Source organism: Nansenia antarctica (genome assembly GCF_963989245.1).
Source record: "Nansenia antarctica genome assembly, chromosome: 1".
Taxonomy (NCBI): Eukaryota; Metazoa; Chordata; class Actinopteri; order Argentiniformes; family Microstomatidae; genus Nansenia; species Nansenia antarctica.
The window spans coordinates 50,540,326-50,553,426 of record NC_137674.1 but is presented as its reverse complement, the minus strand read 5'-3'; positions in this window follow the sequence as shown (position 1 = coordinate 50,553,426).

Genomic DNA, 13,101 nt, shown 5'->3' with positions numbered 1-13,101 from the left:
AGTTAAGGTGTAGCCTGAAGAGATCTTCAGTCTACGGCGGAAGATAGGAAGTGACTCTGCAGTCCCGACAGTCATCCTTCAATCATCCACTGACACTCATCCCCTATTCATCCTCTGCATCCTCCTTCAATCATCCACTGACACTCATCCCCTATTCATCCTCTGCATCATCATTCAATCTTCCACTGATCCTCATCCTTCAATCATCCACTGACACTCATCCTTCAATCATCCACTGTATCATCCTTCAATCATCCACTGCATCATCCCTTCGTCCATTGAACCTCATCCAGGAATCCCAAAACAAAATCTTTTTTTCTTCTCTGTTCTATACGTATTCATTCTTTTTTTCTCTCTCCTTTTCTCTCTCTCTCTCTCCCTCGCCTCCCATCAGGGGACCAGACTGGCAGGCTCTTTGTTTTAGTAACTTCCCTCTCTGCTGATATTTGATTTAGATTGCAGATGAGACTGTGTCTCATTACCCTACCGGATTTAGGCTCTGGCTCAGGTTCCACGGTCGGTGTCTTTGCCAGTGGATGCCTGCCTTGTGCATATCCAGCAGATCTGCTGGCTATGACCTTGAGGGCCAGGGGAGGCTGGCAGACGTACACATGGGAGGACGGGCTCGGTGTAACGCACGGAGCAGGATGAGGAGCGGTGTGAAACCCACACGTACTTCCACCAGCCTCCCCTGGAGGACAGTGGGGTGGTATATATATACCGTAGATATGGAAATGTGACCTACTGTCTCATGTACGTTCTATTGTCTTTTCCTCTTCCGGCTATTGTCCTGGATGACTCAGCCACCTCCTGACACTAGTGTACAGGTACGATAAGACCAGAGAAGGACGCCCAGCCCAGCCCAGCCTACGACAATTACAATCTATACTGAAAATTACCGGCAATTTGTTATAAATACCGAATACAAGGGCCCTATATATAATGATGTATAATTTCCACTTGAAAGTATCAATATTATCCTTTGTTTTTCTTTTTTTCAGAGGAAGGCGGAAGACATCAATCACCTGTGCGAGCGAGAGTTCTATGGGCAGAATGAGAGAGAGGAGCGTACTTATCGATGACCCTGATCATTATCCAGACCCTCCCGAGATAGGTCAGGATCTGGAGTGGAAGTGAAGCACTTTGCTCCGCCTGCGTATGATTGGCCGTGATAAGCATCTCTCATGTTGTGTTATTGATTGGGGCAGGGCGGTCCTCCCCATCCCTCTCTCTCTTTCTCTCTCTCCCTCTCTCACTCTCCCCCTCCCTCTCTCTCTATCACACACATACTCTCATTCTCTATTCATCTCTGCCTCTTCTCTCTTTCTCTCTCACTCTCTGCCCCCCCCCCTCCCCTCTCTCACTCTCTGCCCCCCCCCCCCTCCCCTCTCTCACTCTCCCCCTCCCTCTCTCTCTATCACACACATACTCTCATTCTCTATTCATCTCTGCCTCTTCTCTCTTTCTCTTTCACTCTCTGCCCCCCCCCCCTCCCCTCTCTCACTACTGCCCCCCTTTCTCTCTCTGTTCTCTGCATTGCAGCATCTATCTATCGAGTGTGTGAGGAGCTGCAGTCAGTCGTAGCCTCTCCCAGGCCAGCGGCTGCTATGATGGATGCCATTGATTTAGTTCATGCTCCTCTCTTCCTGGTGGTCGTATCAAGTGTCTGCCCCCGATACCCCTGCCTCCCTGCCTCCCTGCTTCTGCCCCTGTGGGCCTCTACCTCGGGATGTGAGAGTAAGGATGGTTCCTCTCTGGTAACATGATCTGGACATCACTGGAGAAACATAGACACATTAAAGACAATACCTCTGCCTCCTACACGGCCTAGATTACACAGGCACACATATACACACACACACACACACACACACACACACACAGACACACACACACACACACACACACAGATACTTAGAGATGTAATCATGGTTGGTTGGAACAAGATAGAGAGAGAGAGAGAGCACCATATATAAATCAGGATGAATGTGATTGCTTCCAAAGGCACAATCAAGGACGGACGGTAGTTTAATGTCATGCATATCATTCTGCCTAATGGGGAGGCAGCAAGGTATTTAAACTGTTTGCATTTTAATAGCGCCGTTAGCGTTGGGTGATAGGGCTGGGAGGTAGCACGAGTCTGCTGTCCTCTGGGGACCCGGTCAGCCCCGCTGTTATCGGTCACGGCCGGCGGCTGACTGAAGGACGTGAAAAGGGCCAGATCCGTCCGTACGCCGCTGTTTTCATCCTTATTCATCCAGTATTCAATCGGATCCTGGTGGGCCGCCCCCCCCCCCCCCCCCGCCATTCTCTAGTACGCCATGTTAGCGAAGAGGCGTCATCCACTTCTACCTCCAAACTGTCTCTACCTCCAAACTGTCTCTACCTCCAGACTGTCGCTACCTCCAGACTGTCTCTACCTCCAGACTGTCTCTACCTCCAGACTGTCTCTACCTCCAGACTGTCTCTACCTCCAGACTGTCTCTACCTCCAAACTGTCTCTACCTCCAGACTGTCTCTACCTCCAAACTGTCTCTACCTCCAGACTGCCTCTACCTCCAGACTGTCTCTACCTCCAGACTGTCTCTACCTCCAGACTGTCTCTACCTCCAGACTGTCTCTACCAGACTGTCTCTACCTCCAAACTGTCTCTACCTCCAGACTGTCTCTACCGCCAGACTGTCTCTACCTCCAGACTGTCTCTACCCACAGGCCACAGACAGGACTGTTGACGTGTAAATCCCAGTCTGATGACCGGCATATATGTCGACTACAGCAACACAACAGCAGAGCTTTAGCACAAATCCTCTCGTAAAAGAGAATCCAGAATCCATATAGAAGGGATGTCACGAGGGTGAACCGAGGCCTCGTCGACTCACAGCGCTCAAATACGACAAAACGAATGTTTTCAAATACAACCGTACAGGTCTAGACGCAACAAACATGGCGTTGTATTCCTGTAGTGGATTGATTGTGTTGGGGTACTCCTGACCACCTCGCGAGGAGAAGGAGCTTGCGTTGTATTCTGTCTGCTATCCAATATAGACACGATCCAGCCACCTGAGGTACAAACAGCCTAGTCACTACAGCAAGGAGAGACATAATGAAGACACCATGTGGACATGCGAGGTGTTAACATTAACAGATGCATTTTTATTTTTGTTTATTACCAGGTGTCGCCACACGTCCTGAGATTGCATTGTGATCTGATCATCCTATTCAGATGACAGAAGTCTGATGCAACAGGATCTCACACTGAATTTGGATGAGTTCCTACAGACAGCAGCAACGAAATCCGTATGACATTGTACAATCCATAGTTTGTATGGAAAGCTATGAATGCGACTTGGTTAGTATTTGGCATTAATTTGGCATCGAGTGGTTACGGTTAAGGTAAGTTGTCATGGAAGGGCATTAGCAAACATAAGCGTCAGCAACAAGAATTAGCACACACAGAAAAAATGTTTTTCCCTGCCACGATCCGAACCAGCGATGTTGTCGAGGTGCTAAAGCCTCCGTGGTCCCATGTGAGATCCAGTTGGTTTGTTTGCCAAGGACGAAAGCGTTATTTGCGAAAAATCGTATACAATTGTATGCAATTATATACCAATACATAAATCAAATTCTGACATTTAAGCCATAGTTTGTCCACATGGGATTACGCTGACAGTGAGATGGATTAGCTAGCAGTGATAGCGCTGCTTGGAAAGGCTTCAGGTGAAGTTTAGAGGATCATTGTGTGACATAAGGCCCGAGGTCTATTGGATACCAGGCAGAGGTAGAGGCAGAGGCAGAGACAGAGGCAGAGGCAGAGACAGAGGCAGAGGCAGAGACAGAGATAGAGACAGAGACACAGATAGAGGTAGAGGCAGAGCTAGACACAGAGAAAGAGGCAGAGACAGAAACAGAAACAGAAACAGAAACATAGGCAAAGACAGAGACAGAAGCAGAGATAGTGGTCTAATATACTCCAGGAAGATGGATCCCCCAGTAAGCAGTGCTTGAAAGCCACCATGTAGAGGTAGGTCAATGCTGGGTCAGACCATTCAGACTGACCACTTATAGACCTAGGCAGACCCAGGCTATGGCTATCGCTACTGGACACAGACATCTTTCACGACATCGACTGACATCTATTTCCCATTGATCGGACCGGACAGGAAGGGAGGCGGTTCATTGGTGAAAGAGCAGCAGGCAGAGAGCTTAGTGTAATTACAGTCATTCTCTGAAGCAAAGGCGGGGGAGGCTGATTGGTGTCACTAGGACTTTGATAACCTAGCCTTTGTATGCTCACACTATTCACAGAACGCCACACCAAAGAAGAAGTAGACACTTATCAATTGAAATGAATCAGAAAGAAGGGGGGGGGGTTAATTCATTTAACTCCTGACGGTAATTGAATTCCGATTAGAAAGAGAGACAGCTCAAGGTCGTCAAGACAACGCTTTGGTGGATCATGTTCAGCCGTTTTTATAATCGATTCCAGAACTCCTACCCGTGTCAGCCGTGGAAAGGCTCCGCCGAGCTCTAACGACGGGAGGAGGACTGTTAGACTGTTACTCTGCCCACAGGCAGGTTCCCGCCACGGCTACACGTCTCACACAATGGGCTGATTGTTTCACGGGAACCGAAATTGAATTCATTCTCTGGTCTGAACAGCTCATTTCAGTGGGCTTTGTCTGGGTCCCTGCTCATCATCGTGCTACGAGACAGACCTTTATCTGGGAACAGTGGTTAGGTAATGTGCTACAGGAGACTCTCCTAGGCCAGGTAATTACAGGTCTGACGGTCCATTTTATTAAAAAGCTGCCTTGGCTGGGACGCCGCCTCAGGTTTCTGTCCGCCAATCGAACGGCCAACTGACTTGTCTGATTATGCCTGACGTTAAGCCGTCCGACTTGCTCTAGATGATGAGGGTCAGGGGCGGCGCTAGGGGGTGGCTACTGGGGCTCAAGCCCCGGATGTTTTCTGAAAAGCCCCGAATGTTTTACTTAAAAAAAAAATAATAATAAAAAAAAAAATTCTCGTGAGTAACGTGCAGTACCGGAGTCCAACAGAGAGGCAGCAGCTGCGCGACATTAGCCTGCATACTGCGTAGCCTGCCCTGCCCTGAAGAAGAAGTGATCTCAATCAGTGCCTGACTTGCACAATTGTAAGGATGGATATCCCAAAGTTGTTTTCAACAAAACAAGCACCAAGAACTGTTGCAGCAGCCGTATCAGCAGCTGACAACAATGACTTCACCAGCAGTGATGACATAGATGATGTTTCAGGTTTGTGAATCTTATTAGAAAGGTGACTGACTCACTGACACTACTTTTCCGGTTTGCTAATGCTAGCTGGCTATCATAACATAACGTTATGTTATAATGAAAATGAAACATAGCAAGGTACTGTTACGGTACATGGTAAGAAATCAAACAAAGGATAATACTTATTCAAATAAAGTGCATAACAGGCTGATAGTCTTTGATATCTGCACTCTGGTTGACTGAGTAACAAGTGAAAAAGAATGATGTAACGTTAATGTTACAGCTAGTAAACATGGAGTAACCACATTAAGTATGCCCTTATGGTAGTATGTATGTATACAGAACATGACTCAAATCTATCCTAAGATGTAACTCTAACTAACTAAGTTTGTTTAATGTCCCAGGGGGGATTTGATTTCACAGTACTATACACAGGCCAACAATACATGTAATATATCGTCATATAACACAGGACAAGACTCTAAATACAATATAAGTGGTGAGCACAGAGTCTGCCCTGATATACATACTGTAACATAACTAGCCTCAGCCCATCAATTATGTAATTCTATACAAATATAAATGATGGTGACTGACAGGGGGAGCTACGTGTGCTGACCTCCCTCTGTGCCCAGAACCACCACAATTAGTTTGCTTCATTAAAGGGTGTGAATGTATATGTGTTCTCCAGTGCCTTTTGTCCGCTTTAAGGTGGTGGTAAGTTGAAGGTTGAAGGCAAAAAAATTCGGCACGCTCCGCGCGCACATTATATTCTCCCTCTGGGCTAAGCCCCGGATCTCCTACGATCCTAAATCCGCCCCTGATGAGGGTGATGTTATCTAATCCTTTGTGACGTTTTTTTGGTGTGTCACGCGGCCTACGTGACCTTAGACGTTGAATACTCGATATTCAAAGGAAGTCCTCCAAGGATGAGCTTCCAGCTTCCCTGTCCTATGGTTGACCTATGCCCCTATTTTAGTGAAGGAGAAGAGGGTCAATAAGAGAGGCTTCAACAGAGTACATTGAAAAACGGAGAAGGCGGAAATCAACGTCAAGGCCGTCAATATCACGGCTACATTCATAGTGAGCGTCATTCATATTTCAATAGGGAAGGTAACGTTGATGGTATGAATACACGCATCGCTAGTTAGATATTCCTCTCTGCAGACCTTGAATGCGTGTGTATTTGACACCCTGGAGAGGCTCTCGTTGGGTAAAGGCCAGTCCTACCTACTGGTTCCTCCACTGCCAGACAGAAAGGCACGTGTCAGCAGAGCCCAGATAATATGCATGTGTCAGACCAAAGCAGCGGAGAGAGCAAAATGAGTGGATTCTTAAATAATTAAGCGAGGTGAAGACAAAGGTAAGGGCTACTTACCATAAACTGATACAGGCGTCATGAATAAACCATGAATCCATCCCTGAATTAATTAGAGTGTCATACTTAACCGGCCTGTTCCTGGTTCGAACTATGGAGGAGGTGCAACGGAAAAGTTTGGGAGCAAGTTCTCGAACAAAAATGCTCAGTTAATTAACGATAAGTATGTTTACTTCCTCCTGTTGTTTTTCCGGGGGGGGGCGTATTATTATGCACATTATGTCTGCCTGTGAATTATTGAAATGCTTTTGTTTTCGCATGAAGACAATGGGACGATTGTATTCCGCATTCATAAATCAGTTTTTGACAGCTGGACAAACAACCTTTTTCCGAGTCCTTATTTACATTAAGTGGTGCTTATGACCTTGTATTTATGTATTTACCGTGTCGACACAATATTGATCCAATGTAATTGCATGGTAACACACCAGAAGATGTTTGCTGTTATTGATGGTGGTTTACATACTGCACCTTATAGGGGATAGAGCAGTCTGCTGTTTCCTGGCAGAGGGAGACGGCTCTGGCTGGGACCAGGAAGTGCTGCTAGCAGCAACACAGAGAGTGGTCGGCTGGCCGCAGTACACTGGAGTCAAGCGTCTTAGAAGCCGTTGGACTGCTGCCATAGAAACCAAACTAATCGGAACATCGTTTCCCAAGATTGATGATCTCTGAATTAATGGAAGCGGGTCTCGACTCTGTGTTCTTTTTTCAAGTTGTGTCTGAGTCATAGTCTTGATAAATAAACGAGAGAAGGTCCATACTTGAAAGAGAGAGAAGATGTTTTTTTTTTTTTACGCTGCTTAATTCGATGAATGGTTCTTGAGGCAACAAAAACAAGTGAATGTTTCTGCAGTTTGGCACTCACACTTCAGCTGTGGTCTGATTTCAGTATCTGAGTCATTGGATTTAGAGAACAAGACACGTATGAAGTATGTTGACGTCAGATGCTTGCGCTTTTGAATGCCACTTTTGATTTCACATTCTGAATGAGAAGAGATTTCAAGCTGCTTTTGAATACCGTATATCATATCATTTGTAAACATAGCTGAAATAATTAGAGATCAACTCCAACGGAGGCTGGTGGAAGGAGAAATGGGCATGAAACTCATATCAAACACAGGTTTGATACCATTCCTGAGTCCGTTCCGTCCCTTCCAATGCACCCATCCTCCGATTCCTACCTCCAGCAGCCTCCCCTGGATGTTGCACGGTAGAATCCCTGTACTGGGCTTACTTACAAATATCACACCCACACATACAAGTACACTGAACAGCATTCAACACAACTTACTGAACAACTTACTTAGTAGAGTATGCCGTTATTTATTGAACATTTCCTGCCCGGTATAATTACATGCCATTACAGTAGTATGACAGTATAATTACATGGCATTACAATATCATAACAGTATAATTACATGCCCATACAGTATTATAGCAGTATAATTACATGGCATTATAGAGAGTGGATGTGTCTTTACCACAATGTCATATGTGGTCTAAGATGTAATAAAGTGTTATAAGGTGTCATAAAGTGTTATACAATGTAATAAAGTGTTATAACACTGCGTCTGCCCAGGTATATGTCAGTGTGTGGTGGTCCCTGGGGGGCTGCAGCACAAGGCAGCGGGTCCTCGTCTCTCCTCTCTACCTGTTTGTTTGTCCTGTCCAACAGAACAGGCAACGTTTTTTATTTCATTTCCGCTTGAGTGGAAGTACCTCACAAGACACTGCTCAGTTATCTCTCTAGTCACTCAGCCTTAGGAGAGCTGCCTGCTCCCGCTCTCTCTCTCCCGCTCTCGCTCTCTCTCGCTCTCTCTCATTTGCCCTCTCTCTCACTTGCCCTCTCTCTCTTTCTCTCTCTCTCTCTCTCTCTCTCGCTCTCGCTCTCTCTCATTTGCCCTCTCTCTCACTTGCTCGCTCTCTCTCTCTCTCTACCCCTCCCTCTCTCCCCCCCCCCCCCCTCTCTCAGCCGTACTGTGACTGGCAGGTGTTAAGAGAGCCACAGACCCTCCTGCCTGTTTCTCTGTGTTGACATTCAGGGTCCAGCCCAGTATAGTGGCGTATATGTAGGGGGCTCTACTTTTACATTAGCATTCACTATATAATGTAACCATTTCCATGTTCATGGCCCCACCACCACCATGTTCTTTTAATCCAATGTACTCATGCATTGGTTCCAAGGTAAAAATATGAAATAGGTTATTACAACATGACAATATGCCGTAGCAGAAACGATTTCGGATCAAAGGTTATGAGTTAAATTAGAAGAGGAAAATGGCAAAGGCGAAGTGAAGTGAAGGTAAGAACCTGTTTTGATATAGTGAATTGAATAGCGAGAGTGATTTGCATGGAGACTAGTTCATGAAAGCGCCCAGTGTGTTTCTCTACTGCGGGGTGAGGCCTGACCAGAGGATGTTTTATTCAGTAGCTCACAGAGAGTTGAGTCGATGGGGATTATCAAGGCTACGTTACAGGCAGGCTTGCTGGAGGGAGGATGGGGGGGGGGGGGGGGTATGTTAGAGGCAGGCTTGCTGGAGGGAGGATGAGGGGGGGGGGGGGGTACATTAGAGGCAGGTTTGCTGAAGGGAGGATGAGGGGGGTGGCGGGGGGTTAAGTTAGAGGCAGGTTTGCTGAAGGGAGGATGAGGGTGAGGGGGGGTGGCGGGGGGTATACTTTACAGGCAGGTTGGCTGGAGGGAGGGTGGGGGGGGGGTTAGGTGGGGGTGGGGGGGTGTATACATTACAGGCAGGTTGGCTGGAGGGAGGATGAGGGTGAGGGCGGGGTGTGAGGCGCCGGGGGTGGGGGGGGGTATACATTACAGGCAGGTTGGCTGGAGGGAGGATGATGGTGTGTGTGTGGGGGGGGTACGTTAGAGGCAGGTTGGCTGGAGGGAGGGTGGGTGGGGATGGGGGGGGTGTGGGGAGGGTATACGTTACAGGCAGGTTGGATGGAGAGTGGGTGGGGATGGGGGGGGTGTGGGGAGGGTATACGTTACAGGCAGGTTGGATGGAGAGTGGGTGGGGGTGGGGGGGGGGGTGTGGGAAGGGTATACGTTACAGGGAGGTTGGATGGAGGGAGGATGAGGGTGTTGTTGTGTATCACATCTTTGTGATTGCGGTGTAAGTCTTCATCTCATGTGTTTATCAGTTCATCCCCTCTGAATTTAAAACATACTGACTTATGTATGCCATCTCTCTCTCCCTCTCTCTCATTCTAAGGGGGGGGGGAGGGAGTGAGTAAGAGAGAAGGAGAGAATGAGAGAGAGGGAGTAAGGGAGAGAGATGGAATAAATAAGTCAGTATGTCTTAAATTGGGGGGCATCTCTCTCTCTCTCTTACTCACTCACCCCCCCCCCCCCCCCTCCCTCTCTCTCCACCCCTCTCTCTAGCTATCTCCCCTCCCCCTTCTCTCTCTCTCTCTGGGATGCAGAGTGCTATGCTTTGCAAAGCACTTCCTTATATATATATATATATCCATCTGGCTCAGCTATTCAAGTCAATAGTTCTGCTGGTTCCCCAGTTCAACACTGAGCTGCATCTCTGCACAGCTCCAAGACCCCCTGACACCTGGGGAGGCTGGTAGGAGGTAGACATTAGAGGACGGGCTCTTTGTAATGCATTCAGATGGAAGTGGAATGGTATCAATTGCATTTCTTATTCTGTTCCATGCATTATGATATGTCTACCTCCATCACCCTCCTACTGCCTGAAACCCCTCACCAATGGAGGGCAGAGTAGAAGGTCACCTGACACCTCTCACCAATGGAGGGCAGAGTACAAGGTCAACTCATACATTATAGCATGGTGTTGAATTACAGCACTTGGGGTCAACATTCCAGGAAAGTATCGGTGAAACAAAATATATATTGAATATGAATGGAACATGATGATGATGATGATGAAGATGATGGTGAAGATTATCACATGCGCTCAGTATGTGAAATAATATGGTCATCATACGGTATCTTTAACAGGCTTAAGAAAACAATCAAATTTCGTTCCTTATTCCGTTCCATGCATTACAAAGAGCCCGTCCTCCTGGCATTGAACAGGTGTGACATGGCTGAACTGCCTAGAGAAGTACGTTTAGTGTGGTGAACCCAACCACCAACCCTAGACTCCACCCTCTCTGTCACTCTGTATGTAGCCTTCTCGTGGGGGGGGGGGGGTACTTGTGTGTTGTGGTCATTTTAACTCATGGCAGGGAGCTAGACAGAGCGAAGCTGTCCATTATGCCAAGCTTAAATGAAGTACACTTTCATGAAATGCATGACCGTGACCTAACAGAACTAGGGTTAACAGGTTCCCTTGATGACTAGGTCAAGGGTTTGATAAGTCTCTCACTAGCGCACAATGACATCGGTCTGATAAAGGAAACTGCTTTTATACCTTTAATATATTAAATCTCTTCTCCTGTAGGAGATAGTCATTTCATCCATTTCATTCAATTTCAGACTGAGGAGGCTGACAGACCTCGAGTCTATCTCCGCCTCCATCTCTCTCTGCCTTTCAGCCATGGGAGAGACGGCCGTGGTTGGGATTCCCGGCACGATCCCACCAGGGGTAAATGGAGAGCCATTAAATGAACTGTCCAATTCTTAATTTCCCTGCTTTCAGGAACGACTGAATTGGACTGCAGCGCTGTTGAGTTTTGTTCGGTGACAGAACCCGAAAAAATAGTCAAATATTTGCTTTCTCTCCTTCCCTCTCTCCCTTCCCTCTCTCTCCCCTCCCTCTCCCTCTCCCGCTCTCTGTGCCGGTGCTTTCATCGTTGACGAGGCTGCGTTTAATGAGAAAAAAGAATTTGTTTCATCTCTGTGGCAGGAATGAGTGATTTAATTTTAGATAGGGGCACCTCTGGGACAGAAGCATAATCAACAGCCTCGACACCAATAGGGCCCCAGAGAGTTTTATACTCCAACACCTCAAACTTACTTTCTAAACTAGACCATTTTTTCGAGCATTTTTTAGTGGTTTTGAGTCATTCTTTGCATCGGCTATAGCATGAGGTAATGGCTTCTGAAAAGGTCTCCTAGAAAGGCTGTGGTTTATCCTGACTAAATTAAGATCAGAGAAGTGTTAGATTGGAGGGTTTTCCTGTGGTTTTCTTTCATGTGGACGGATGTAGGACATGCTGTTCTCTCTGGGTAATCCAGTGACTAGGGGATTTCTCGACAGCCACAGAACACACATGCATCGGTGGACGTAGACATCGGAGGACAGGCTCGTTTCCAATGCACGGAATGGAATGAGGAATGGTTTTAAACACTTATAGTCCTTGGGCCAAACCCCCAAATTGAACATTTCACTACCAAATTCTGGGCAAATCCTAGATGTGATTTTCTTATTCCTATACATCCCTAGATTATGTTTTGATATGATAGACCTTTTGGATTGGCAGCTTATTAGTAGTTATCACCTCGTAAACGTATGGAGTGCTTTTTTCAAAACCGGAGTTTTGCCTAGAAAAGTCCCCTGCCATATATTGCTCCCCTTCGTATGATTCGCGCCTAGCTGTGGTGTGGTTGTGATAGAGACATGAGCCTTTTCATGTTCTTTATGCGCCTGAGTCTCCTAAACACGTAGAGACCAACCCCGAGTCGATCAGAGATTCCTACGATGAGCTATGGTAACTTTACCGCACCTACCCCCTACCGATGAATGCCTAATTTTTGCGGTTTTCCGGAGGTATTGTGCGGTAGGTGCGGTAAAGTTACCATAGCTCATCGTAGGAATCATTGATCGACTCGGGGTTGGTCTCTACGTGTTTAGGAGACTCAGGCGCATAAAGAACATGAAAAGGCTCATGTCTCTATCACAACCACACCACAGCTAGGCGCGAATCATACGAAGGGGAGCAATATATGGCAGGGGACTTTTCTAGGCAAAACTCCGGTTTTGAAAAAAGCACTCCGTACCTTTACGAGGTGATAACTACTAATAAACTGCCAATCCAAAAGGTTTTGATTGATTGATTGATTGAAAACTTTATTAGAATGTTTGCAGAAGTAGGTACATGAAAGTACATATTACATACAAGGTCAAACTAAGAGGATAAAAACCCAAGAAAGCCACTGGCTTATTTCAATTGGGGTCCTTGAGCCCAGGTCTATCATATCAAAACATAATCTAGGGATGTATAGGAATAAGAAAATCACATCTAGGATTTGCCCAGAATTTGGTAGTGAAAAATGGTTTGGCCCAAGGACTATTATGTTTGATATCATTTCTCATTCCGTTCCATGCAGTGCGGCGAGCACATCCTCTGATTTCGGCCTCCACCAGCCTCCCCTGATGTGCATGACTTGTAGAAAAAGGAGGATACGTATGTCGTGTGTTTGATCCTACTGTAATCTGATGCTGTCAAATCCTCCCTTTCCTCCAGAGGAGGAAGTTGAGAACCAATTTTTCTTAATCTTGCCTTTTGAGAGTTTGGAGTAACTGGAGTAACTTTTCAGAGGAACATCTA